This window comes from Monodelphis domestica, chromosome 3, assembly GCF_027887165.1.
Source record: "Monodelphis domestica isolate mMonDom1 chromosome 3, mMonDom1.pri, whole genome shotgun sequence".
NCBI lineage: Eukaryota > Metazoa > Chordata > Mammalia > Didelphimorphia > Didelphidae > Monodelphis > Monodelphis domestica.
Window position 1 is genome coordinate 40,428,584 of NC_077229.1, and position 24,528 is coordinate 40,453,111.

A 24,528-nucleotide genomic window follows, 5' to 3' on the forward strand; every position below is an offset into this window, starting at 1 on the left:
AAGATTTCTACTTCTTTTTTAAACCTTTACCTTCTTTATTAGAATCAATACTAAATATCAGTTCCAAGGTAGAAAAGTGGTAAGGGTTAGGCAATGGGAGTTGTTAAGTGACTTGCCCAGGGACACACAGCTAGAAAGTGTCTGAGACCAGATTTGATCGCAGGATCTCCTGTGCCTGTCCCTTTATCCACTGAGCCAATTGTCTACCCCCTTCTAAGGTTTCTTCTTGTTTTAAATCTATATCCCAGTATACAATCATGGGCATAATGGACATCTGGGAGCTGTGTTTTAAAGCTACCAAGGGAATAAGGACTGCCCGTCAAATGGTGCCAAGGAAGCTCTGAGACTTTCTTCCTGAAGTTTCCTACCACAGACTGAGAGTGTTCTATGCAGAAATAACCTTCCCTATTAACCCCTGGGGATTTAGAATAATAGAAATCATTTTTAAAAATCATCAGTGTTGGATTTAGACCTCAGAACATGGAATAGCAGAACTGTGAGAAACCTTTGAACATGGAATATCAGAGCTGGGAGGATCTTTAGACAGGCTGCCAGAGCTTGGGGGGAGTGGGCAACCTTAGAGCATAGAATATCAGAAGTGGGAAGGGTCTTAAGACATAAAATGCCAGAAATGGGAAGGGTCTTAGAACACAAAATATTGTTGTGTTCTAAGAGCTGGGAGGGCCCTCAGAGCTTAGAATGTCAAAATAGTAGGTAGAACAGAGAAAGTCAGAGCTGAGAAGGGTCTTAGAATATTAGATGCCAAAAACTAGGATGGGACATCCACCTTAAAAAGTGAGAATGTCAGAGCTGGATTAGAATAGAATATAGAATGTCAGAGCTGAGAAAGACCTAGAACAGGGAATGTCAGGGCTTAGAAGAAGGCTTAGAACAGAGAATGTCAGGGCTGAAAAGGACCTAGAACAAGGGGTGTCAGAATTGGGAGGGATCTTAGAAAAGGGAATGTCAGGCACCCAGTGGAATCGCGCGTCAGCTATGGGGAGTGGGGGGGGGAGGAAAAGAAAATGATCTTTGTCTTTAATGAATAATGCTTGGAAATGATCAAATAAAATATTATTTAAAAAAAAGAAAAGGGAATGTCAGGGCTGGAGGGGCCTTAGGGAACAGAATGCCATCATCAAGGACTTCGGACTCCTAATCAGAATTTCTTCCCCCTCAGCACACCAAGTTTTCACAAGTCTATTGTTCACTGTTGCCTTAAGGAAAGCTTCCCCAATTGTGCCACTTAAACTTCTGATGATTTGTACCCTACTCAAGGAGTCCTCTGCCAGTTACATCCCTCAGCCCCATCTAACTCCCCTCAACAACCATTTATTCCCCAAATATTTACTGAGTATCTGCTACACACATGCCTTGATAGGAAACCCTCCATAGGCATTTTATTTCTTATGATTCTCCAATTGTGGGCCTCCCTACAGCCAGGGAAAATTTATGCCATGTGGCCACATGTGTCTCCTTACTGTCTTTCATACTATTTCTTTGCCCTCAAAGGGACCTTCTCTCTAGTGATACTTTCCTTCCTTCCTTCCTTCCTTCCAAATCTAGTTAAAGGCTCATCCTGAGCATGAAGCCTTCACTGATCAATCCTACCTATCCAGTAACATTCTATTTTCTCTGACTTCCAGGAGAGACACATCTATTACTTAGCTTTTGGTGGTGACAAATTTTATCTTCTGCCCTCGGATCTTTAGTCTCCTCACTTGGAAAGTAAGATGGTTGAGTTAGCTAATATTGAAGGTGAATTTAGCTCCAGTTCCTGACTTGTTGGTGCTGTCTAACCTGAGCTGGTTCTCCAAGGTTCTATGGCTCTGACATTCCCTGTTCTAAGGTCCCTCCCAGCTCTGATAAAATGTGTTTTAAGTTCCCTACCAATTCTGATATTTAGTATTCCAAGGTCTCTCCTAGCTTTCACATTCTCTTTTTCCTTTCACATTCCAAGTTCTAAGAATCCTACCAATTCCGAAACTGTGTTCTAAGACTCAGTTCCAACATCCCTGTTCTAAGGCCTCTTCCAGTTCTGACATCTCCTGATCTAAGGAACCTCTCAGTCCTGACATTCTTTGTTCTGAGCTCTCTTCCTCATCTAATACTCTTGTTTTCTGAGCTCATGAGGGCGAAGTAATTTACCCACAAGGATACTGTTATCTTTAGGACACCCATTAAAGTGCAGAACTGGCATTTCATCTGATGAATAAGCTGTGGATCCATTTTGGCTGGACCACATTCACCAGCACCTATCTCTGATTTGTTTATCTGAGAAAAGAAGACAGTCAAGAGAGAAAACCACATCAGGTTCACTGATATAACTTTACAGAAGAGGCAGAATTTACCATTAGGCAGCTTTTGTGTGTGTGTGGGGAGAGAGAGAGAGAGAGAGAGAGAGAGAGAGAGAGAGAGAGAGAGAGAGAGAGAGAGAGAGAGAGAGAGAGAGGAGAGAGAGGAGAGAGAGAGAAAGAGAGAGAGATAGAGAGAGAGAGAGAGAGAGAGAGAGAGAGAGAGAGGGGAGAGAGAGAGAGAGAGAGAGAGAGAGAGAGAGAGAGAGAGAGAGAGAGAGAGAGAGAGAGAGAGAGAGAGAGAGAGAGAGAGAGAGAGAGAGAGAAAGCATGAGCAGATAAGGAGTGTGAAACTCATTTCTTTTGGGATCATTGGTTAACTTTGACCCAAGCCCTCAGTGATAATGACCAGGCTCATTGTCTTATCTGAAACTAAAATGATTGGAATTGAGCAGCTTCCCCAATTCTGCAGTGGTTCTTTGTTTTCAACTTAGCCACAACTTCAGGCCCTGCTTAGCCAGGCTGGAAGAAGACTCCCTCCTCCCAAAGCTCATATTCCCAGAAACATATTCTGGAGGGGTAAAGGAGTCATCTAGTTCTACCCTCTCATTTTACAGATGAAGAAACTGAGGTACAGAATTTAAATAACTTACCCAAGGACACACTGTAAGTACCAAAGATAGAATCTGAATCCACATCCCCTGAATATAGAGGCAATGATCTTTGTTGTGATTCAGGCTATGTGATTTCCTTAATAGCAAAGGAATCAGCTACTAGGAGAAAGGATTTAGAGAAAGATTGACACCTAGCCCCAAGAGAACCCAGGTTATAGACTTCTCTAGCCCATCATTGAGTGATGCCAGGGATCTCTTCAGTTTCTAAACTGGACCTGGAGTTCCTAGACTTAAAACAGGCATAGTAGACTTGGTGTCAATGAGAAGAGATCTTAGAACACAAAATTTCAATATTTGGATCCTTAGAACATAAAAGGTCAGAGCTGAAGGGGACCTTAGAACAGATAACGTCAGGGCTGGAAGAAGCTTAAACGATTACCTTCTCAACGCCATCATTTTGCAGATAAGACTAAAGAATCAGGGTTTAGAATAGGAATGGGCATTAGGGTTCACCATCATCAAGTCTCACTTTACAGACGAGAAAACTGAGACCCAAACAAGTTAAATTATTTTCTCATAGTCACATGGGTGATAATTAACAGATCCAAGATGCAAATCTAGGTCCTAACACTAATTAACTTACCCAAAATCATCTCATTAAACAGGACTTTAGTTGGATCAATAGATTCACCAATCAATGAGTATTTATTAGATTCCTACTGCATGCCAAGCATTGTGCCTGGCACAAAAGCACAACAACAGTCCCTATCCCTAAGGTGGGGTGGGAGGGGGAGGAGGAGGGAGGAAGCACTGCTTGCAGAAATATCAAATGAAATAATCCTTTCCCTCAAGGACATTCTAGCAGGAGTTCTAACCCTTTACTGTGCATGTCCTGGACCCTTTGAGCAGTCTGATGATGCCTGTGGGCCCCTTCTCAGAATAATATTTTCAAGAGAATAAAATAAAATGGATGATGCTACAAAAGAAATAAAAAACCAAGAACAATTTCAAGGTTTAATGACAAGGGGGCATGAGATCTAGGTCCTAGTCAGATCACTAGTTAAAATCTCCTGTATATGACCTTGGGCAAGTGACATACTATCTTTGACCCTCAGTTTCTTCCTCTGTAAAATGAAGGGGAGTGGACTAGATGGTCTCCAATTGAAGCTCTAACATTCAGTGACCCACAATCACAGCATAAAAGCTGGAAAGGACATAAGAGACTCTCCAGCCTTTTTTATTGTTTTTTAATTGTTTTCAGCCATGTCCAACTCTTCATGACCCCGTTTGGGATTTATTTGGCAAAGATATTGGAGTGAATTGCCACTTCCTTCTCCAGCTCATTTTGCTGATTAGGAAACTGAGGCAAATGATGTTAAGTGACTTGCTCAGGGCCATACAGCTAGTAAGTGTCTAATATTGCACTCAAACTCAGGTCTTTCTAAGTCCTGCTCTATTCACTACATCACATTCCCTCATTTTACAAATAGGAACCTGAGACCAAAGACAGATTATACATATACATAAATATATATTAAGTATCAGTTCCAAGGCAGAATAACTGTAAGGACTGGGCAATGGAGGTTAAGTGACTTGCCCAGGGTCACAGAGTCACATAGCTAGGGTGGGTCTAAAGTCACATTTGAACATAAGACTTCACCATCCCAAGGTCTGATACTCTATCTCCTGAGCCACCTAGCTGCTCTGACCATACATTTAATTTTGTGCATTTAAAAACACTATTCTGAGAAGGGCTCCACATGTAATAAAGGGTTAAAACTTCCGCTAAAATGTTCTTGAGCGAAAGGATTGTTTCCCTTTTGTCTTCATGGTACATGGCACATAGCAGGTGTGTAATAAATTCCTATTGCTGGATTGATTTATCCAAAGTCATCAAGAGAGTCTTAATAGTTGAGGATTTGAACCCATATCTGATAAGTCTAAATCCAGTACTCTTTCCACTATACTAATCTGACTCCTACTACCTACTATAAGACTGGCACTATCCTAGGTGCTGAAGCTATAACAGAGACTGAAGAAATAAAACACAATTAACAGGAGGAAAAAAGAATGCTAGGAAATTATAATGATCATTGGCCCTAGAGAAGAGATGAGAAAATGCACTTCCTTGCCTCCTTTGAAGAGGTGAAGGACACTACTCAAGGTAATCCTAGAACCTATATCTTAGAGGAAACTGGGCTTCTCATCCTCTTCAGGCAGCAAAAAATCTTCCTAACAGTCTAAGTTGTCCAAACAAGAAATGGGCTGCCTCAAGGAGATTTGGGTGCCTCTTCTTTAGAAGTCTTCAAACAGAGGTTGGACCATCACTCATTGGGGGTTCTGGTAAGGATTCCTTTTTAGGTGTGGGTTGGAGTGGATGGCAATTAAAATCCCTTCCAGCTCTCAAATTCTGTAATCTGTGAATCCTACCAAGACAGGGGCAAGGCTCTCCAATCTGATCTGAGATATTAAATGTACTCCCTCTTGGTCTAGGGCTAGGACTTCAAGCTCACTTACTCCAAAGTGTTTCTCAAATTGAATAAAATGGAATTTTTAAATGCCCCCTCCCCAACCTCAGTCTTGTTATACATGATTATACTTTTTTTGCTCTCAGAAATGTCCTTGCCCATCTGTGCCAACAATGTCCTCCAAAGCCAGGCAACAAGCCTTGGGCTTCCATCTCCTCTAGACTGACACCCAGGCACCTGCACAGAGCCTTGTGACAGCCCAAGCCTGTTGCCATGGCAGTGAGCATGATGTCACAGACAGACACAAATCACTGGCCCCCTCACCCCTGCCCTATGGCTTTTCCCATCCAAAAAGCATCCCCCCTCCTCTCCACAAGGGTGAGTACGATGGGTGGAGGTCAAGGTGGGCGAAGTATTGTCAGGTGTCCTTGGAGCCAATAGTCTGGGGATGCGATTTTGGCCTCTCCTACTGCTGCTGAAGGGGAGGTGAGGAAATATTGCAGGTGGCGGGTGCCTGATGGAGGGAGGCTGCTACATATCTTCAACTTGCCTGGGTACTCTCATGTGGAGTTGGCAGGCTCCCTTGCATACTGAGTAGCAGCAGAGAGCTAACCTTGTCTCTCATCTGCCTGGCTGGAAACCCTGCCATTCTACCCACCCCTCTTTCCCTTTCCCCCATCTTCCTTTGTTTCTATTGATTTCTCCATTCTTCCTTCCCTGCTTCAAGGCCTTCTTGAAGTTTTACTTCCATTTTCCCAACTTGGATTTCTTTTTGAGTCAGATTGCCTCTGGGGGTGTGATGGGAGTGAGATGGAGAACAAAGTATTTCTAGGCCTCATGGGGAGTCCTTAAGGCCAAGGGTATCAGTACCAACTTGAAGCTTTATTTTGAAGGAGAGAAGAGTCAGCCAGAATCAGTGGTAGCAACTTTATAAATTGAAAACTCAAAGAATCATAGAACTTCTGAGATGGAGGGAAATTTAGAGGTAAGCCCAGACTAGCCTCTTTATTTGACACACATGAGGAAAACTGAGGCCTAGAGAGGGAAAGGGACTTACTTAAGATTAAACAACAGAACTGGGACAAGAATCTTCCCCCATCTCTCTCTATCTCTCTCTGTCTCTTTCTCTCTCCCCTCTCCCTCTGTCTCTGCCTCTCTCTATCTCTCTCTCTCTGCTTCTTTCTGTCTCTGCTTCTCTTCCCCTCTCTCTCTGTCTCTGTCTCTCAGTCTCTCTTCCCCTCTCTCTGTCTCTGTCTCTATCTATCTATCTATCTATCTATCTATCTATCTATCTATCTATCTATCTATCTATCTCTGATTCTCTTTCTGAAGAGAAGCACTTCTTTAAGCACTTGCCATATGTTAAGGCTCTGTGCTAAGCTCTAGGGATACAACAAAGGCCAAAAAAAAAATCTCTTCATTCAAGGAGTTCTCATCTAATGAAACAGTCAACATACAAACAGTTATGTACATACATGCTATATAATATGCTTTTAATTTGTTTACATCACAATAATTTCTGGAAATACCTACCCTAGAACTGAACATTAACAATCAACAATTAAGCAAAATGCCTGATATATGTCTGACTCTGTGTACAAAATTTGGACCTAGGCAGCCCCTTCTTCACTGCCAAAAAGAGGATGAGTTATTTCATTACCTGTTTTTCACCATTATTACTGGCTTTTCAATTACTCAAACTAGAAATCCAGGTCTCTAGCTACTCTTTCTACAGAATAGAAGGGCTTCTTTCAGAAGGGAGATTCATAAGATGACAGCTCAAAAGCTGGAAAGGACCTCAGAGGGCCATAAGTCCTATCTCTTCATTTTACAAGTGAAAAAAATAAAGCCAGGGAATAATTTGTCCAAGGGCCCATAACTAGGAACTATTGGAAGTGGGATTTGAATACAGGTCATCTGACATCTGAGTCAGTCCTCTTTCCACTATAAGCTTCTGTCCTCAATTCAACTCACTCATTGAAGTACCTACTACAAGTCTGGCACTATCCTAGGTGCTGAAACTACAACATAGCCTGAAGAAATGAAACAAAATTAACAGAAGGAAAAGAAAGAATGCTAAGAAATTATAATGACTATTGGCCCTGGAGAAGAGATGAGAAGATGCGCTTCCCTGCCTCCTCTCAAGAGGTGAAGAATGGTACTTATGGAACACTGAATATTATACCATCAGACTTATTTGATGATCTGGTAATTTTTTTCTGAACTGCTTTTTCTTTGTTTTTCATTCTTTGTTACAGGGATAGTTTGCTGGATGGGGAAGAGGAGAGAGTCATTCAGAAATGAACGTTATGTAAAAAGTGTAAGCCATAAGTTAAGATTTTAAAAATACATTAAGGCTTTTTTTAAAAAGCCCAAATCTCTCCATCCATATAACAAAACAATTCCTGCTCTTAAGAAGCTTACATTCTAAAACTCAGCAGGTAAAGTAGGCAAATACTAAAAGTACCTATATCTTTGTTAAACAACAACAATAATAGCATCCATATGGAATTCTAATGTTTTATAAAGTATTTTACAAATATGTTATCCTCACAATCAACCCTATGAGATAGGTTTGTTAATCCCCACTTTTTAAATGAAGAAACTGGAGTGGACAGAGATGAAGTGACTTGCCCAGGATCATATAACAAAAAAAGTATCTGATGCTGGATTTGAACTAAATTTCCTGAATCCAGGTCTAGTCTTCCATTCTGATTAGTTGCTTCTAAGCTACTCAGAAAAATCTAAACTAGCAGCCTGGATGGGTAGTCTTCGTTATTCTGAAATTAAATTCTATTAGGTATTCATTCACATGAGCTCTGCCAAGAGCACTTAGAAACTGGACATAGAGTTAGGAGAGTCCTGTGTTTGAATCCCACCTCTGATACTTAGTAGCTGCATGACCAAAGGCAAGTTGTTTAACCTCTCTGAGCCCTGGTTTTCTTGTCTGCAAAAAAGAGATAATGCCTATGATACTTGCCTCACACTGGGAGTTATGCTGAAGGTTGGGGCACAAATGAGATGACTCAAGACTTTAGGCACTTTGTAAAGCAGAAAAGATGGGCTATATAAATGCCATTATTGTCGTGACTTTGATAAGAACATGCCCAAGCCCAGAGAGTGGAAGAGCCCAAGTCCCACAGGCCCAGAAGGATCATTGCTATTGAACCTCAAGACTTTTGGTTCTACTTTTTAGAGAAAATTAGTTCTCAAATTTAAGCAGTGACCTCATCTGAAGGTGAAGCCTTTGAGAAATCGAAGTGCTACCCTTTAAAGCAAAGGATCATAGGAGTCTTATATAACATTCCAGACAGGACAGGACAACTTCCCAAGAGGGAATTATTCAAAGTGCTAAGACTCTTGGCTGTAAGGAAGTGAGGAGGCATGAGAGATGGATCATGTGCTTGGAATTAGGAAGACCCAGATCCAAACAAACATCTTGCCTCAGACATTATTGCCTGTGTGATCCTTGTCAAATCATTTGACCACTCAGAAAATTAGTTTCCTTATCTGTAAAAAAGAAGATAATAATAGTACCTACCTTACAGAATTGTTGTGAAGATCAGATGAGATAATGCATGCACTTTAGAAGCCTTTAATCACTATATAAATGCTAGTTATTATTATTATTATTAATTTATTATTGTTGTTATTCCAAGACCTTGAGAAAGAGTCCCTGGCTACTTGTTGTGCCCTCCTCTAAGAGGTCCACATAACATGCAGAAAATAACAGTAATCTCTGTTTTAGAAGCTGAAGTCTCCTTTGAAATAATGATAGGTACTGGATCTATGATTTCATTGGTATAGGGATCTCCTGGGTAAGTAAACCCCTTCTATTCTCTGCAACTTTTGATCCCAGACAGTTGCATGAGGCAATGAGAGTAAGTGACTTGCCCATGGTCACAAAGCTAATAAATGTGTCTGGGCTGGATTTAAACTCTGGTCCAGGTTCAGGGTTCTGTCCACTGTGCTACCTAGCTATAATTGCAGCTTACTCTCTAAGGTTACTACATTGCTAGTGAGCATAAAGAATGTGTATATTTATCTAAGGCATATATGTTTATATGGCTGTTATCAACATGTAGTTCATGAGGAATCATGGATAGAAATATTCTGCAGTCTTGGTCAAGTCTGAGAAGAAGAGATCCAAATTTGAACTCAGATCTTCCTGATTCCAGGCTTAGCATCCTTCTCCACTGAGCCACCAATCTGCCTTCAAATGCTGGTTACCTAAAATATAATCACAGATAGAAAATAGTAAACCAGTTAATCCAAGCACATAACAAACAGGGAATTTGAATAGGATCGCCAGAAGATATATAGGGTGAATAAGCTCTCTTGATAAGACTGAAAAGGAATTCTAACTCAACCACGAGAGAGACCAAGATCTCACTCAAAGAGAAATTCCCCATAATTTCTAAGAAAGGAAGCTGGAAATCAGGCCTAGGCTCATTGTTTCCAAGGAACATCTCTCTAAAGCTCTGTACCCCACACAAAGGCATGTAGTGTTGAGCAAGCATTCTTTCCACCAGTTCCTCCCTCCCAAATGTTCATATGGATTATTTGTGCCCAAATAATTGTGGTAGAGTCTTCTGAGCTCATATTGGTCTGATCAGGCACAGTTGAACATACTGTACATTCACCCCAATATAGTGATGTCATTTTGGTCCTCTTCAATATATAAAGAATGCCAACCAACCAACCTTTTGGTCAGTTTCAAGATTATCATGCAAAACATCCTAGATTTGACTAGAAAACTAGATTGCATAAGTATCTGAGGCAAGATTTGGGACCAAGTGTGGACTGCTGAGAAAAGGAGAAAGTGGCCAGATTCCAAAGGGTGAATCTAAAACCCAAAATTGTATTTTTTGTTTTAGTATCTTCAACAATCAGTAGAGATCATGAAGGTAAGCACTAAGGAAGCAGACATTCAATGCCTACAAGTTTTGTGCCCCCACGCCCATATCCCCAATCCTATTTCATACTACTAACTCTTCAAAGTACTCATTTTCTATCCAGAGCAGGTGGGTCCCCATACTCTCAATTCCCCCTACCTCTTCCCCTGTTTTTGTTTATTCCTTCTTTTTGTTGTATTCCTACCCATTCTTTAAAGCGCAACTCAAATGCCACCTCCTCAAATTGACCTTCTATAATTCTTCACTCACTAACTACACTCTTCCTGGATCTCACCTAACTCTCTGCTGCATAAATCTTTAATGTGCTTCTCCTTTAACATTATGCAGTATCTTTACAGATTTTTGTTATTGCCCCTGCTATATTGCGATGCACATGTCTTATCTAAATGTTATATTTCATTCAGTGCCTAGCAAAGCAATCTGAGCACTGAATAAAGCTTATCATTGATCACCCAAGGGCAGTAGAGAGGTGCAAAGTGGGCATGAGTCAATCAATAAGCATTTACTAAGCACTTACTAAGGACTAGGCATTACACTAAGTGCTTGTGATACAAAAGCAAAAATGTGGACGCTGCCCTCAAGAAGCTTACATTCGAATGAGAAAGACAAATGCAAACTACTGGGCATATAAAGGCTAGAGACAGTATAAATGGGAGGCAATCTTAAAGGGAAGATACTAGCTGTTTGGGATGTGGAGATGCCCTGGAAAGGTCTCCTGCAGAATATCAAAGATGAGTCTTGAAGAAAGCCATCATAAATCACAAGGAATTTTTTGGAGCGATATAAATTATACCATCAATGGCAAGCAAGAACAGAAGAAAATCTGGATTGGCCATATGGCAGTAGCAAGGAATAACCAAAGGACAACCTGTGAGTATATATGATCCTTTGCTAATCTATACAGGGTCAAGAAAATTCAAAGAGGACTCTTCCTCATACATGTATTCTTCAAAACTTATTCCTAATTCAAATCACATTTTGGGTCAGTCTCAACACAAAATTGTACTTGGTGAACTCCCATTGATGCTTCTTTTATCAAAATAATGAGAAACCAACTTCATTCAAAGAAAAGTATATTTAATTAAATGCATAATTAAAAATGACACAAAAATTCTCCCTCAACTTCATGCACATGAAGTATTTTTTCCTATAGATTCCTATACCACTACATCATGAAAAACATAAGAGAGGACAAATATCTAGGAAATATATGTGACCAGGGCGTATACATAGAGTGGACTTAAGGCATGTGGGCATCCAGAACCACTTACTCTTAGAACTTTGTTCCATTTAAAACCTCTTCCTTTATTATGCAGAACCAATGTCACCTGCCATAGGGTGCTGTGCTGGGCTATTCTCCACTCTTCCCCCTGCCATCTGCTGGTACTTTATTGCCTGGGATGCTCTGTACCACTTATGACTTAAACCTGCTGTGTTGTATTTTTTTCCATATGGGGAAAGATCTATCAGCACTTTTAGCTCATAGTCCCAAGAGCTATCTTAGCTCTTTTGTGATTCAGATCTATGTTGTAACCAGCCATTAGACATTAAGTCAGTCTTGAATTTTGCCAAATCTGTTTAAGTTATTATTTCTTGAACTCATATGATATTTTTATTAGAGTACAAAAATTCCTTTCCATTCCTATCTTGACAATCATGATTCATGTAAATAACTATGTAGGAGTAAGGGTAAAGGGGGGATTGGTTGGAGCTGATGAACACTGACTTGCCAATAGCAAAGTTGCTGACCTCCACACATGACTTTTCAGGTCCCTACCAGGCCTAAAGTCTGTGAATTCTACTACATATGATTATTAAAGTGGTTAATATAATGAGTAGCCACCGGGGCATATATGGTAAAATGTACTAGCATAGCTGGGAGACCAAATCTGACTCAATTTGTGTCAAATAGTTGAGTTAGAGTCATAGATTAAAAAGAAGAAGCATTCAAATGGGTGCTGCTTTTGGAATCATCAGAGACTTGAGTTCAAATTCTGCCTCTGATAATGGGCCAATTATTCTATCTTTCTGACTCAGTTTCTTCATCCATAAAATGAAGACAAAATTCATGCTACACAGGGTTGTTTCAAGGATAAGATAAAAATCATTTATGTAAAAATAAAAAAGGGAAGGGAACAAGCATGTATTAAGCACTTGCTATGGGCATAGGAACTATGCTAAGTACTTTACAAATATTTTATCCTCCCAACAACTTTCTAATCCCATTTTACAGTTGAGGAAATTGAGGTGGCAGAGATTTAGGGCCTTATCCTGGGTCACACACATTGCACTTTGCAAACATTAAAGTACCATATAATTGATATCTACCATTTTCTTCTTATAGTATTAATATACTATATTATATATACTGATATAATATTATTAACCTGACCTCAGCTCTAACTTTATGTGACATTAAGTGAGTCATTCATCTATGTCCAAGTTTCAGTTTTAGGTGGAGAAACCTAGTAGCCGAATCATAGGATGATGGGATTTGGAATTGAAATGGACTTAGCCAACTCCTCTTTACTTTGCAGATGGGGAAACTGAGGCCCAGAGAGGGTTGATATTGGACACTAAATGTTTGGTATAAGAATGGATACTGAGTCCACTAACACAAATGTCAATCCCTCCATGCCTTACTAAGTGACTTTCAAGAATTGCTACAGGACCCCATCACTTCCAAAGTTAATTCTCCTTTGGCCCAACTCTCTCTAAATTTATCATGGCCAATCCTCAGGTGGCAAACACATAATCTTTCATCAGACCTGCACTCCACAGCTTTACAGCTTGGCCAGGCCAGCCAGAGCTTACACTTGGCTGACATCCCCTTTGAGAGCCCAGGGTCCCCTCCATGCCACAATAGAGCCCCATGGAAGACAAAGCAGATGCCCACCCCAATAGCCCTGGCACTTCTTAGCCTTCATCAGCCGATCTAAAAGAGGTAACTGGGGTGAGGTTGCCAAGTCTTAGCCCTTTTGTTCACCTCCACTTAAAACCAGCCCCTGCTCTCTGAAAGGATAGCCCCTGGACCCTGGGCATCTTCCAGTAAGGGCTGGGGGCCAAGAGGTAACTGTCGGTAGGGAGAGAGAGTGTGTCAAGAGCGAAAGGCCGTGTCAAATCAATCATATTTAAACAAAAGCCTCTCCAGCCCAAGGGCCCTTTTAAAAGCTGCTTATTTAATTAAAAGTCCCATTTTCCATATTTATGGCCCTTATTCAGTTAAATATTAACCGCCGGGGCCAGGGCTGGTTTGTTCTTTGAAGAGAGGCGTGTTGGGAGGTTCATTTCTACTGCCTGGATTTATCAGATAGTGAGCTTGGAGACAGACGATCAATGAGAAACTCACTCTCTACAAACAGGCTAACGTTGTGGGTGGGGATGAGTTGGGGGATGGGGGAGGGCAGGAAATGCTTTGCCTACATTGCTTTCCCTGGGTCTCCTGATCTTACAGCCTGTGCCGCACCCTCAATCCCACCCTTCCGTGGCCCATTGGATTTAGGACCACCGAGTCTGACTTTCATAGTTGGTATACAGCTACAAATGTAGACAAATTAGTCGACCCCTTGTGAGCAGCCTCAGTTTTCTCAGCTATCAAATAGCAACAATCGTACCCAAGATCATCAATTTAGAGTTAGAAGAGAATTTACAGATCCTCTCGTCCAACTTCCTTATTTTACTGATGAGAAAACTGAGGTCCAGAGAGGTCCAGTGATTTGCCAAAGGTCACACAGGTGTAGGTGAAATAGGTCAAGATGTGAACCAAGAACTAATCCAGTGATTTTGTTAATGTACCACATTGCCTCTCATCACTTGTGAGAAGCAGCTTTGAAGCAGTCAATAGAGAGTTCTGATCTTGGATTAGGGGTGGTGGTAGTGATAACTCACATTTACACAGCATTTTAAGGTTTGCAAAGCACTTTGATCCTCATGACAACCCTGTGAGATAGGTGTTACTATTAACTCTTTAATAAAGGTGGAGAAACTAAGGATCAACGAGTTCAGGTGACTTGCTTATGAAACCAGGAAAACCTGGGTTCAAATCCCATCTCTGGCATTATTAGGTGTGTTACCTTGGTCCAGTCACTTTGAGACTCAATTTCCTCATCTATAAAATAAGGAGATTAAACTAGATGGCTTCTTAGGTGCCTCCTAGTTCTAAATCTATACTTCTAAGCTATTTAGTCTCTTAGAGGACCAGACAAGAAAGACATACTGAGTTAGAGGTCTTTGACATGACACTCATGCCAGCTAGCTCATTGGTCCAATGGTAAGAAAGTACATTATAAATCTTTACATTTCACCAAAATGTTCCTGTTGGCCTTATTTCTTTTCCTTCCTTTGTGGAGTGAAGTGGGAGTAGCAGATGGAATACTCCTGCATTTTAAGAAACAACTATGTCAGATTCAGAGAAACAAGGGAAGTCTTAAATGAACTGATGCAAAATTAGTGAAGAAAACCAAGGGAAAATATATAGGAATACCACAATGTCAATGGAAAGGAAAAAAAAGAAACCACCAAATGGAATGTTATATAGTTAGAATGATCAAACTTGGCCCTGAAAGAGAATTCATAGAATCATAGATTCACCACTGGAAGAGAATGTAGAAAGCATCAAGTCCAACTCCCCCATTCTGCACTGGCTTTTCTCCATTTGCATATAAGAAAGCAGAGTCAAGAAATGTTGAGTGACTAACCTAGGGTCAAACAGTTAAATAACTTTCCAAAGCAAGATTTGAATCTGGGTCCTCCAGAACCCTAATCCAATATTCTAACCATTATGCCATGTTCCGTCTCTAGAGAGAATATGCTTTCCTTGGGATATGGAATATTGCCCAAATTGACAGACACCACTGATGTGGTGTTAGTTTCATTGAAATGCATTCATCTTTACTTTTTAATCTTTGTCACAAGGGATGGCTTTGATGCATAGGGGAGCGGAAGAAAACCACACAGAGGTGAAGACGGTATTAACAGCACAAGATATTGATAAAAATAAGATTTTTAAAATAGTAGCAGAGTAAAGTACTCAGACTCAAGGAGGATGAGGAAAGCCAGGCTGGAACTGTATGTCCTAGAGTCCCAGGAAATGTTATAGAGATTTTTAAAAAAGAAGTTAGGGAGAGACTTCTTAGCTGGTTCCTCAATGCTCCTAGACATAGCCCAGAGGGAAGTCCATTTGGACTCCATTGGTCTCTTTTTTTAACCAAGCCCTTAGAAGCAGAGGAAAGAGAAGCCAAAATATGGTAGGAAATGGGTATCCCTCTGGTATCATTTTCCATGATTAATGGAGGTTCTGCTAAGGCCGTGGTTGCTACCAAATAAGGTATGTTGGAAATAGAGTGAAAAGGCAGAGTTAGAAGGGAAGAAAGGGGGCAGCTGGGTGGCTCAATGAATGGATAGCCAAGCCTAGAGATGGGAGGTCCTGGGTTCAAACCTGACCTCAGACACTCCCTAGCTGTGTGATCCTGGATAAGTCACTTGACCCCCATTGCCTAGCCCTTACTACTCTTCTGCCTTGGAACCAATACATAGTATTGATTCCAAGATGGAAGGTAAGGGTTGCTTAAAACAAAAGAAAGGAAGAAAGAATCACTTGGGTACAAAATAGAAGGCCATTTCTAGAACCCATTGGCTCAATTAATGAGGGTACTCTGACCTTGAGGCCACTGGAGGAGGGAAAAAAAAGGATATGGAAAAAGTTGCCCTTGGACAAAGCATTCCTAGGCTACATATAGAGGAAATTGCTTGGGTCTTTCTGCACCATTATGAAAGGCAATCTAGAAGATTTTTATGAGTGTTATGACTGCTCCTTTCTTGGACCATCCATTTTACTTCTCAGCTCTGAGATCTCCAGAAGGGAGAGCCCAGTGACCGGACATTGAAGACCTTCTCTACATATGAGAATGAAGTAGGGGAGTTTCCGGGCATGGGAGAGAGAAGCAAAAGAAGAAGTAGCCTACTATAGGAAAGAATTGATCCAGGCAACTCTAAATTAAAAATCTGTACTGAGGGAAGGAATTTCCTCACTGAAAACTCTGATGAAATAATAGGTCTGGACTACAATATGCACAAATATATCTATCATATTACACAAATAATCCAGACTGAATTGCTTGTCAACTTCAGGAGTGGGAAGGGAAAAAGGGAGGGAGACAAATTGGATCATGTAACTTTTGAAAACTCAAATGGAAATTTATTAAAATAAAGAATTTAAATACAAAAAAAAAACAAATATATCTATCAATAGTTCTCAGCCTTTCGGATCTCAAGACCCCTTTACACTCTTAAAAATGGCTGAGAATCTTTTATACTCTATAAAATAATCAAGAACCCCAAAGAGCGTTTGATTATGGGGGTATTATACCTATTGATATGTACTTTCTTTGAAATGAAAACTTATCAAATTATAAAATATTTGTTATTCCATTTTAAAGGACAAAAATAAATCTATTACATGTTAACCTATTTGTTCTAAAATTTTTTAGACAAATAACAATTCAATGAGAAATGCAGAACTATTTTGCATCTTCTTGAACATCTCTTTAATGTCTGTCTTAACAGACATAAAACTGAATTCTCCTATCTGTTTCTGCCCTCAATCTGTTGCATTCTGTGCTTTTGGTTGAAGAATATGAAAAAAATCTGGCCTCACAAATAAACAGTTGGAAAATGGAGGAGAATTTTAGTAGGGAAATAATGTCAGCATTATTATGGAAATGCAGACGCCAGTGGGCGCAAGGACCACGTTTTGAGAAGCACTACTCTAGATGGAAAGGTATGTATATAGAAAAAATGGTGGAAACTTTCAGAGAACTTTCAAAAAAGAAGGAACCTTTCAGAATTCCTCATTATTTTCAGACAATATTGAGTGTGATGAATAAAACAGACCAATTAATACTGATTCTGTTTCATGAAAGTTACTAGAATATTATTCATTCCATCTAGAATGTCAGAACTCTGGACTTGAAATTCTAAGTCTAGGTTAGAAAAAGGTACCTACCTTACATGGTTGCTGTAAGATTCAGATGCTCTAATATAAATAAAATGTTTTGCAAACCTCAAAAGCACCAAAAAATGTCAGCCATGAGTCAGGTAATCTTGGTTCAAATCTTACCTCTTATGCTTATTACCAGTGTGACCTTAGGGTAGTAACTAAACCCCTGTTAGCCTCAGTTTCCTCATCTGTAAAAGGAAGGCTAGCTTTAAGTCTATGATCCCATGAGGAGAACAATGAGTACTAATTCTGAGAAGATAGATTGGGTTCAATCATGGTGGACCTTCAATGTCATGTTATAGAATTTGAACTTCATCTCTATTTGACAGGTGAATAATGATAATTAACACACTGTACTTCGAGGTTAGCAAAGGATTATATATTTCATCTCACTAAATTGCAGTAGTTTTATGGGATAAACACTTCAGGTGTTATGATTCCCATTTTATAGGTAGGAAAATTGATTACTCTGCCTCAGTTTTCTCATCTGTAAAATAGGTATTGTAACAGCACCTACTTCCCAGCATCTTTGGGAAAATCCAACAAGAACATACTTATAAAAGCAATTAGCACTGTGCCTGGCACATAGTAGGCACTATATAAATGCTTCTTCATTTTTCCTTTCCTTCCTCCATTAAGAAAAGAAAGAAAAATCTTCAGGCTTGTATGTGTGTGTGTGTGTGTGTGTGTGTGTGTGGTCACCATGCTAAATACCTACAACTGACCTTATCAGCTTGACCCTTGCTAGCTAGTAACCCTGATTCTGGATGGTGGTTTAATAATTCTGTGTCTCCTGCTTTTTTGCATTTGTTCTTCATTAGCTCATTGGTTCTGACCCTAGACTGCTTCAGAGAATCATCAGCATATTAAAGTTCAATACAGAATGTCTAGAAAGGGGGGGTGCAGCTGGGTGGCTCAGTAGATTGAGAGCCAGGTCTACAGATGGGAAGTCCTGGATTCAAATCTGGCCTCAGATACTTCCTACCTCTGTGGCCCTGGGCAAGTCACTTAACCCCCATTGCCTAGCCCTTACTGCTCTTCTGCCTTAGAACCAATAGAACCAATACATGGTATTTGTATGGCACCTAAGGCAGAAGGTAAGGCTTTTAAAAAAGAATGTCTAGAAAAGCCTTAGAACAGAGAATTCTAGAGCTATTTGGATATTAGCCCTTAAAATTCAAGTCTCCTCTGTTAACTTTTTTTCCTAAGTATTCAATAAAATTGGTTATCAGAGCAGGGAAGGGTCTATAGAAGAGAATGTTGGAGCTAGAAGGGGACTTCGAACAAGGGATGTCAGAAGTAGAATGGACCACAGAAGCCATGCAGTCCTAGCCCTGTGTTTTGAAATAGAGACCAAAAAAAAGATGAATCCCCAAGGTGACACCAGATCTGGCAAAGCCGGAATCTTCTCTCTTGTACCCACCACATTCAGGGTTCTTTCTCCTCTTGATGCTTCCAGCCAGCTCCTCAGGCCATCCTGTCCTGCTCTCACCTCCCTGAGTTAGAAACTGGGATGGAGACCCCCCCCCAAGCTTTTGGCTCCCTCCTCAATAAAGTAGTACAACTCCCAGATGGGGTTTGGAGCCCTTCTGGATTCACATTGTCTAGTAGTAAAAGGTGGTCTGTTGTCAGCCTCCATCAGATTAGGGACATGGTTCAACCTGGACCCCCTTCCCTTTTGATCTTCTCTTTGATAAATGGGGCATAGTAGAAAGAGCATTGACTCTGGAAGAGCTAAGTTCAAATTCTACCACTGATGTTTAGTCCCTGAGTGACCTGGGGCAAGTTCCTTAACATTTCACTGGATGACCTCTGTGGTCCCTTCCAGTGCTGTATTTGGGAGCCTATTATCCCAAATCCTGCCTCTAACACATTCCCAGTGACCTTGAATAAAATGCCTTAGTCTCTCCCAGCCTCAGTTTCCCACTTTGTAAAATGGGACCAGATGGCCTCCAAGTTCCCTTCCAGCTCTAAAGCTCTGACTCTGTAATTGATATGGTTGTGATCCATTTCTGATCCCTCTGTCTCTTTGTTCGTCAGTCCCTCACAGGCTCTCCATCCTTCAATGAAAAGTGAGAGATCAAGGCCTGCCTAGAGGGTTGCCCTGTCCTTTTCAGGTGAACCCAAACCCACCTCAGTTCTCCTTCTCTTCCTCTGGGAGTTCTCCCCACCAGCCTCCAAACTGCCCCCCCCCTCAGCTTTTCCTGGGATGTCATGGTCCATGGATTTGGCTTACAAACTGCCACAATTCTTCCCCTTCTCCCTCTACACACACACACACACACACACACACACACACACCGTGACATGACCTGGGCTCCCCCCAACCTGAAAAGGCAGACTGAACCTCCCCATCGCATCTCGGGAAAATCTATGTCTCATTTTCATATCTAGCAAAATAAAATGACATCAGAACTCTTCACCAAACCCCCAGAGGGGATGTGCGTGCTCTCAGTGGCAGAGGCGGAGGGAGGGGGTGGGGAGAGAGAGGACACCTTCTCCAAAAGGGGGAATGGGGAGGTGGGGGAGGGACAGGCACCAGAATCGAGGGGGGGGTTCATGGCCCAGGCTGGGGGGCTGGGATGGGTGAGACCAATAAAGGAAACTGAGCTGACCATTTTCTCCTGGGGGTTGGGACCAAAGGTTGAGGGGGGACAGGGTTGGGTTGGGGGGGACATCGGTGAGCTGGGGGAGGGGGAGAGAAGAGAGAAATAAAATGCTTGGATGTTGGTGTGAGAGAGGGAGAGGGAGAGAGACACCAGGTTATCAGAGAAGTGTGAAGACAATAATACAATCTGACATTTCTGAAACAAGACCCCCTGGTTGCCATGACGACACCTCATGTGGGAGCAGCTCCCAGGAGACAGCTCCGAGATGTACTATAAATGATGTTTGATTAGAATTTAAATCATTTAGGCGGAGAGAAGATAGGCCTTTTGTCAGCAAGGGGACCTGGAAGGGGGGGGTCAGGCAGGGAGCGGGTGGGCTCCAGTGTATTAGCCCAGGCCCATGTAACGCTGGGGAGGGGGCCAGAGGTCAGTCAGGGGGTTGATTACTTCTGCCCTCGCCTCCGTTCCAGTTTACAGTAACCTTTTCAGGCAGGCCGAGGGGGAGCTGGAGGGCAGAGAAAATAGCCTATGTGGGGGTGGGGGAGCAGTGAAAGGGGTTCCAGCCATAAAGGGGGGAGGGAAGGGCTATAGGGGGATACCAGCCTGGAGAAGAGAATCTTTCCTTTACCCATATCCCACCTTCCCCCAAACTCTGTGTGGCAGAAAGTAAGATGGAGGGATTATTAGGACATGGGATGTGGCTGGGGAAAAAAGATTTCATTTCTCCCTCCCCAGCCTCCCCAACAAGTCCCAGAGGGGACTGGACTCCATGGTCTCGAAGGTTTTCCCAGCCTTGGCATTCTATGTGCCAAGAGTCCTTTGAGTAGGATGCTCCCTTTGGTCCTAGAGCCCTCCCAAATCAGATATTCTCTGTCCTAAAACCCCATCTAGCCTTGATATTCTAGGTTCTAAGTTCCTTCTTAGCTCTGAGTTTTTGTGTTCTAAAATCCTTTCCAGCTCTGGCATTCTACGTGAAAAGATTCTATGTTCTAAGGACCCTTCCAGCTCTGATAGTCTGTGTTCAGAAATGACCTTCCCAACTATTCCTTGCAACCCTGACATTCTCTGTTTATCTATCCCTGACATCCTATGAAAGAATTTGGGTCAGTATTTGATTCCCAAATCTGTCAAGAGATTCAGATGCAAATCCTTAGCTCCAGCATTTACCAATCTCATGACAAGAGGAAAGTTGGTTTCCCCTTTGGGATATTGGAGTAGATCATGAATCAGAAAAGTATGATCTGAAGATCATATTGTCCATATTAGAAAAGCTCCCTTCCAACATCCTGTATCTCTGAGGTCTTGTTGAGTTATAGTATTCTCTATTCACTAAATTAGAAAGTAGCTAAGTGGTACAGCACAGGACCTGAAGTCGGGAAGATTTGAGTTTGAATCCTGTCTCAGACACTTGCTTTGTGACCCCAGCCAATCCACTTAACTTTTCTTAACTTTTTTTGTGCCAATTTTCTTATCTGCAAAATGGGAATAATAATAGCACCTACCTCCTAGGATTGTTGTGAGGCTCAAATATATGTAAAGCATTTTTAAAACTCCACATGCTAAAAATGGGAAAGGGCCATTGTTGTACAAAAATATTTACAGCTGCTCTTTTTGTGGTGGCAAAGAATTGGAAAATGAGGGGAGGTCCATCAATTAGGGGATGGCTGAACCAGCTGTGGTACATGATGGTGAGGGAATACTATTGTGTTATAAGGAATGATGAACAGGATGATTTCAGAAAGAGTTGGAAAGCCCTACGTGAACTGATGCAGAGTGAAATAAGCAGAACCAGGAGAACATTATACACAGTAACTGAAACATTGTGGAACCATCAAATGAGATAGACTTTGCTACTAACAGCAATACAATGATCCAGGACAATCCCAAGGGACTTATGACAAAGAATGCTATCCACCTCCGGAGAAAGAATTGTTGGAATAGAAATGCAGATGAAAACATATGATTTATCACTTGTTTATTTGGGTATATGATTTGGGATTTGGGTTTTATAAGATTATTTACTTAAAAATTAATAATATGGAAATTTTTAAAACTTCAAGAACTATAAATACATGAGAAATATTGTTATAAACAAAAATAAGGACATTTTTCTTTTTTTTTCTTTTTTTGTTGGTAACAAAGAATCAACCTCAACTCTTAGATGAAACTGAGCCCCATGACTGTGTCTGATGACCTTGAAATATTTCTCTGAAAACCAATAATGATGGTCATTTCTCTTCTTCTATGACTTTCCAATTCCTATTGACTCCTTGGGAAGCAAAACTGTCAGCAGCCTGTCCCACCTGTAGATCAAACAACAATATGTTCTAAACCTTCTTTCATGTTTATTTTCCTCCATGTTAGCACCTTATTGGCAATGGATCTTCCCACCTCCCCAAAGCCTAATAGGTGATCATTAATTTAGCATGCCCTTCCCAAAAATGGAATTCCAGGATTAAAGATCTCCTTGGAGGATGCTTAGAATCAATAAATACACATTTATTAAGCATCTACTGTGTGTCAAGGAGAGGCAGCAAGATGACTCAATGGATAGGGCACAGGGCCTAGAGTCAGGAACATTTGAATTCAAACCCAACCTCAGACACTTACTAGCTATGTGGCCTTGGACAAGTCATTTAACTTTTATTTGCCTTAATCCACAGAAGGAAATGGAAGTCTCTTAGCCAAGAAAACTTCATGGGCAAAATGGTCGTCCATGAGATAGTGAAGAATCAGAGCAACAATAAAAATATTCCTGGAACTGGCCAAGGTGCTAGAAATAAAAAGATGAAAATGAAGTCTCTGCCTTCAAGGAGCTTACGCCTTAGCTACTGTTTCAGGAGACAAGTATTCAAATACAAGCATAAATAAGATACACACACACATAAATATATATACCAAATACATATATAGCTGATAGAAGGTAATCCTGGAGGAACAAAGGAAACCAGCATTTATTATGCATCTAATACTGTGTATCAGGCACTGTGTTAAGTACTTTACAAATATTATCTCATTTAATCTTCACAACAACCCTTGGAGGTAGATACATGTATTATCCCAATTTTACACATAAGGAAACGGAGGCAGGCAGCAGTTAAATGACTTTCCTAGGCTTACATAGGTAGGAAGTGACTGAGGCTAGATTATGAATTCAGATTTTTCTAGCTCCTGACCCAGAACTCTAATCTACTGTGCTACCTGGCTACCCTGGAGGAGGTAACTAACAGCTAGGTGGTACCAGGGAACATCTCATTCAGAAAAAAAGGCATTTGAATCCTGAAGGAAATCAGACATTCCAAAGAGGCAGAAGGAATGGAGGAAGAGCATTCTATGCCTAAGGCACAGTCAGTGTCAAGGCAGGCATATGAGAAATGGCAAGTAGACCATGATAGATGAACCACCATAAGGTACTTTGAAAAGGATGGGTAAAGCAGGCTAGAAAGGAAGGAAGGGGCTGGATGGCAATGAGCTTTCAATGACAACCAGAGGAATTAATAGTTGATCCTAGAGGTAGCAGGGATCCACTGAAGAATATTGTGCTTTAAGGGAATGCCTTTTTCAGTCATGTGAGGGATGGATTGAAGTGGGGAGAGACCAGAGGCAAGAGACCAAGAAGTCTATAACTTCTACCTGTGTGAAGAGAAAGGGAGGAAGGAGAGAATGAAGAACTACCTCAGAAATCATACCTGACTAGTTTACCAGTCCAGTTTTTTAGGACATGCTCCACCATTTCCAGATTTTTAACTGAGGAAATGACAGTTTAAATGATCAGTCATATAGGCCTGGAAAAAGGGAAATATATTTTCAGTTTGCAAAGAAACATGAGGAGCAATTGGGAGAGTGAGAAAGAATAAGCAGTTTGGAATGTAAGCAGGGCCTGGGAAGGAATTCTGTTGCATACTGCTTATGGAATCCTAGGGAAATCCTTTTACCTCCCTGGGCACCCATTTCCACCTTTCATAAGACTATGGGATCATATAGACAGTTGGCATGTCCAACCCTGAGGTAATACTACCCAAGGCAGTCAGTGGCTCTCTTTTATATTCCATTGGAGGAGATAACTCCTCCAACAGGAATCCATCCCCAACAAAGTCCTAGCCTTGAGGCCACCCCTGTCTCTGAAAACCAATCAGAAGCTGTACCCTGTCATCTTAACTATATCCATAAGGAGATGCCTTTCAGCTTCTCCAAGGGCTCAAGGTTCACTGCCCTATGAGCCCATCAAGTTAAGTGGGGAAGGTCATAGAATTGATCAAAGAATGTCCCTAATCTAACCCCTTTACATATAAAATGATGGGATCAGATGAAATGATCTCTAAGGTCCCTTACAGCTCTAGATTCTATTAGCCTTTAAATCAGGGGTTCTTAACCCTTTTGTAACATGGAACCCTTTGGCAGTCTGGCAAAATCTGCGGGCCCCATCTCAGAATAATTTTTGTTGCTTAATATTCATAACTGAAAGAAATGCTACATTTTGCTTAGATTTTAGTAAAAATCTAAATGCATTTTTTCCAGTCGTGTTCATGGAGTCTGTGAAATCTTTCCACAAACCCTTTGGATGGAGCACAGGTTAAGAATGGGAGGGGAAATAGAAGCTAAGTGACTTGGTGGATTAAGAACCAGACCT

At 41.1% G+C, this 24,528-nt stretch overlaps 1 long non-coding RNA gene across 4 annotated transcripts; it reads left to right on the forward strand.

Moving 5' to 3' along the window:
- The first annotated feature begins 5,712 nt into the window (after positions 1–5,712).
- Positions 5,713–22,959, forward strand: LOC103105872 (uncharacterized). Of its 4 annotated transcripts, none has more exons than XR_008917309.1 (4): positions 5,713–5,862; positions 7,389–7,524; positions 7,635–7,696; positions 22,562–22,959. It is a non-coding gene; the product is annotated as an uncharacterized LOC103105872 (long non-coding RNA). The 4 variants fall into 4 exon arrangements; XR_008917308.1 differs by lacking the exon at positions 22,562–22,959 and adding an exon at positions 19,330–19,696; XR_466012.2 differs by lacking the exon at positions 22,562–22,959 and having other exon boundaries at positions 7,389–7,534; positions 7,635–7,778.
- Positions 22,960–24,528: the final 1,569 nt, after the last annotated feature.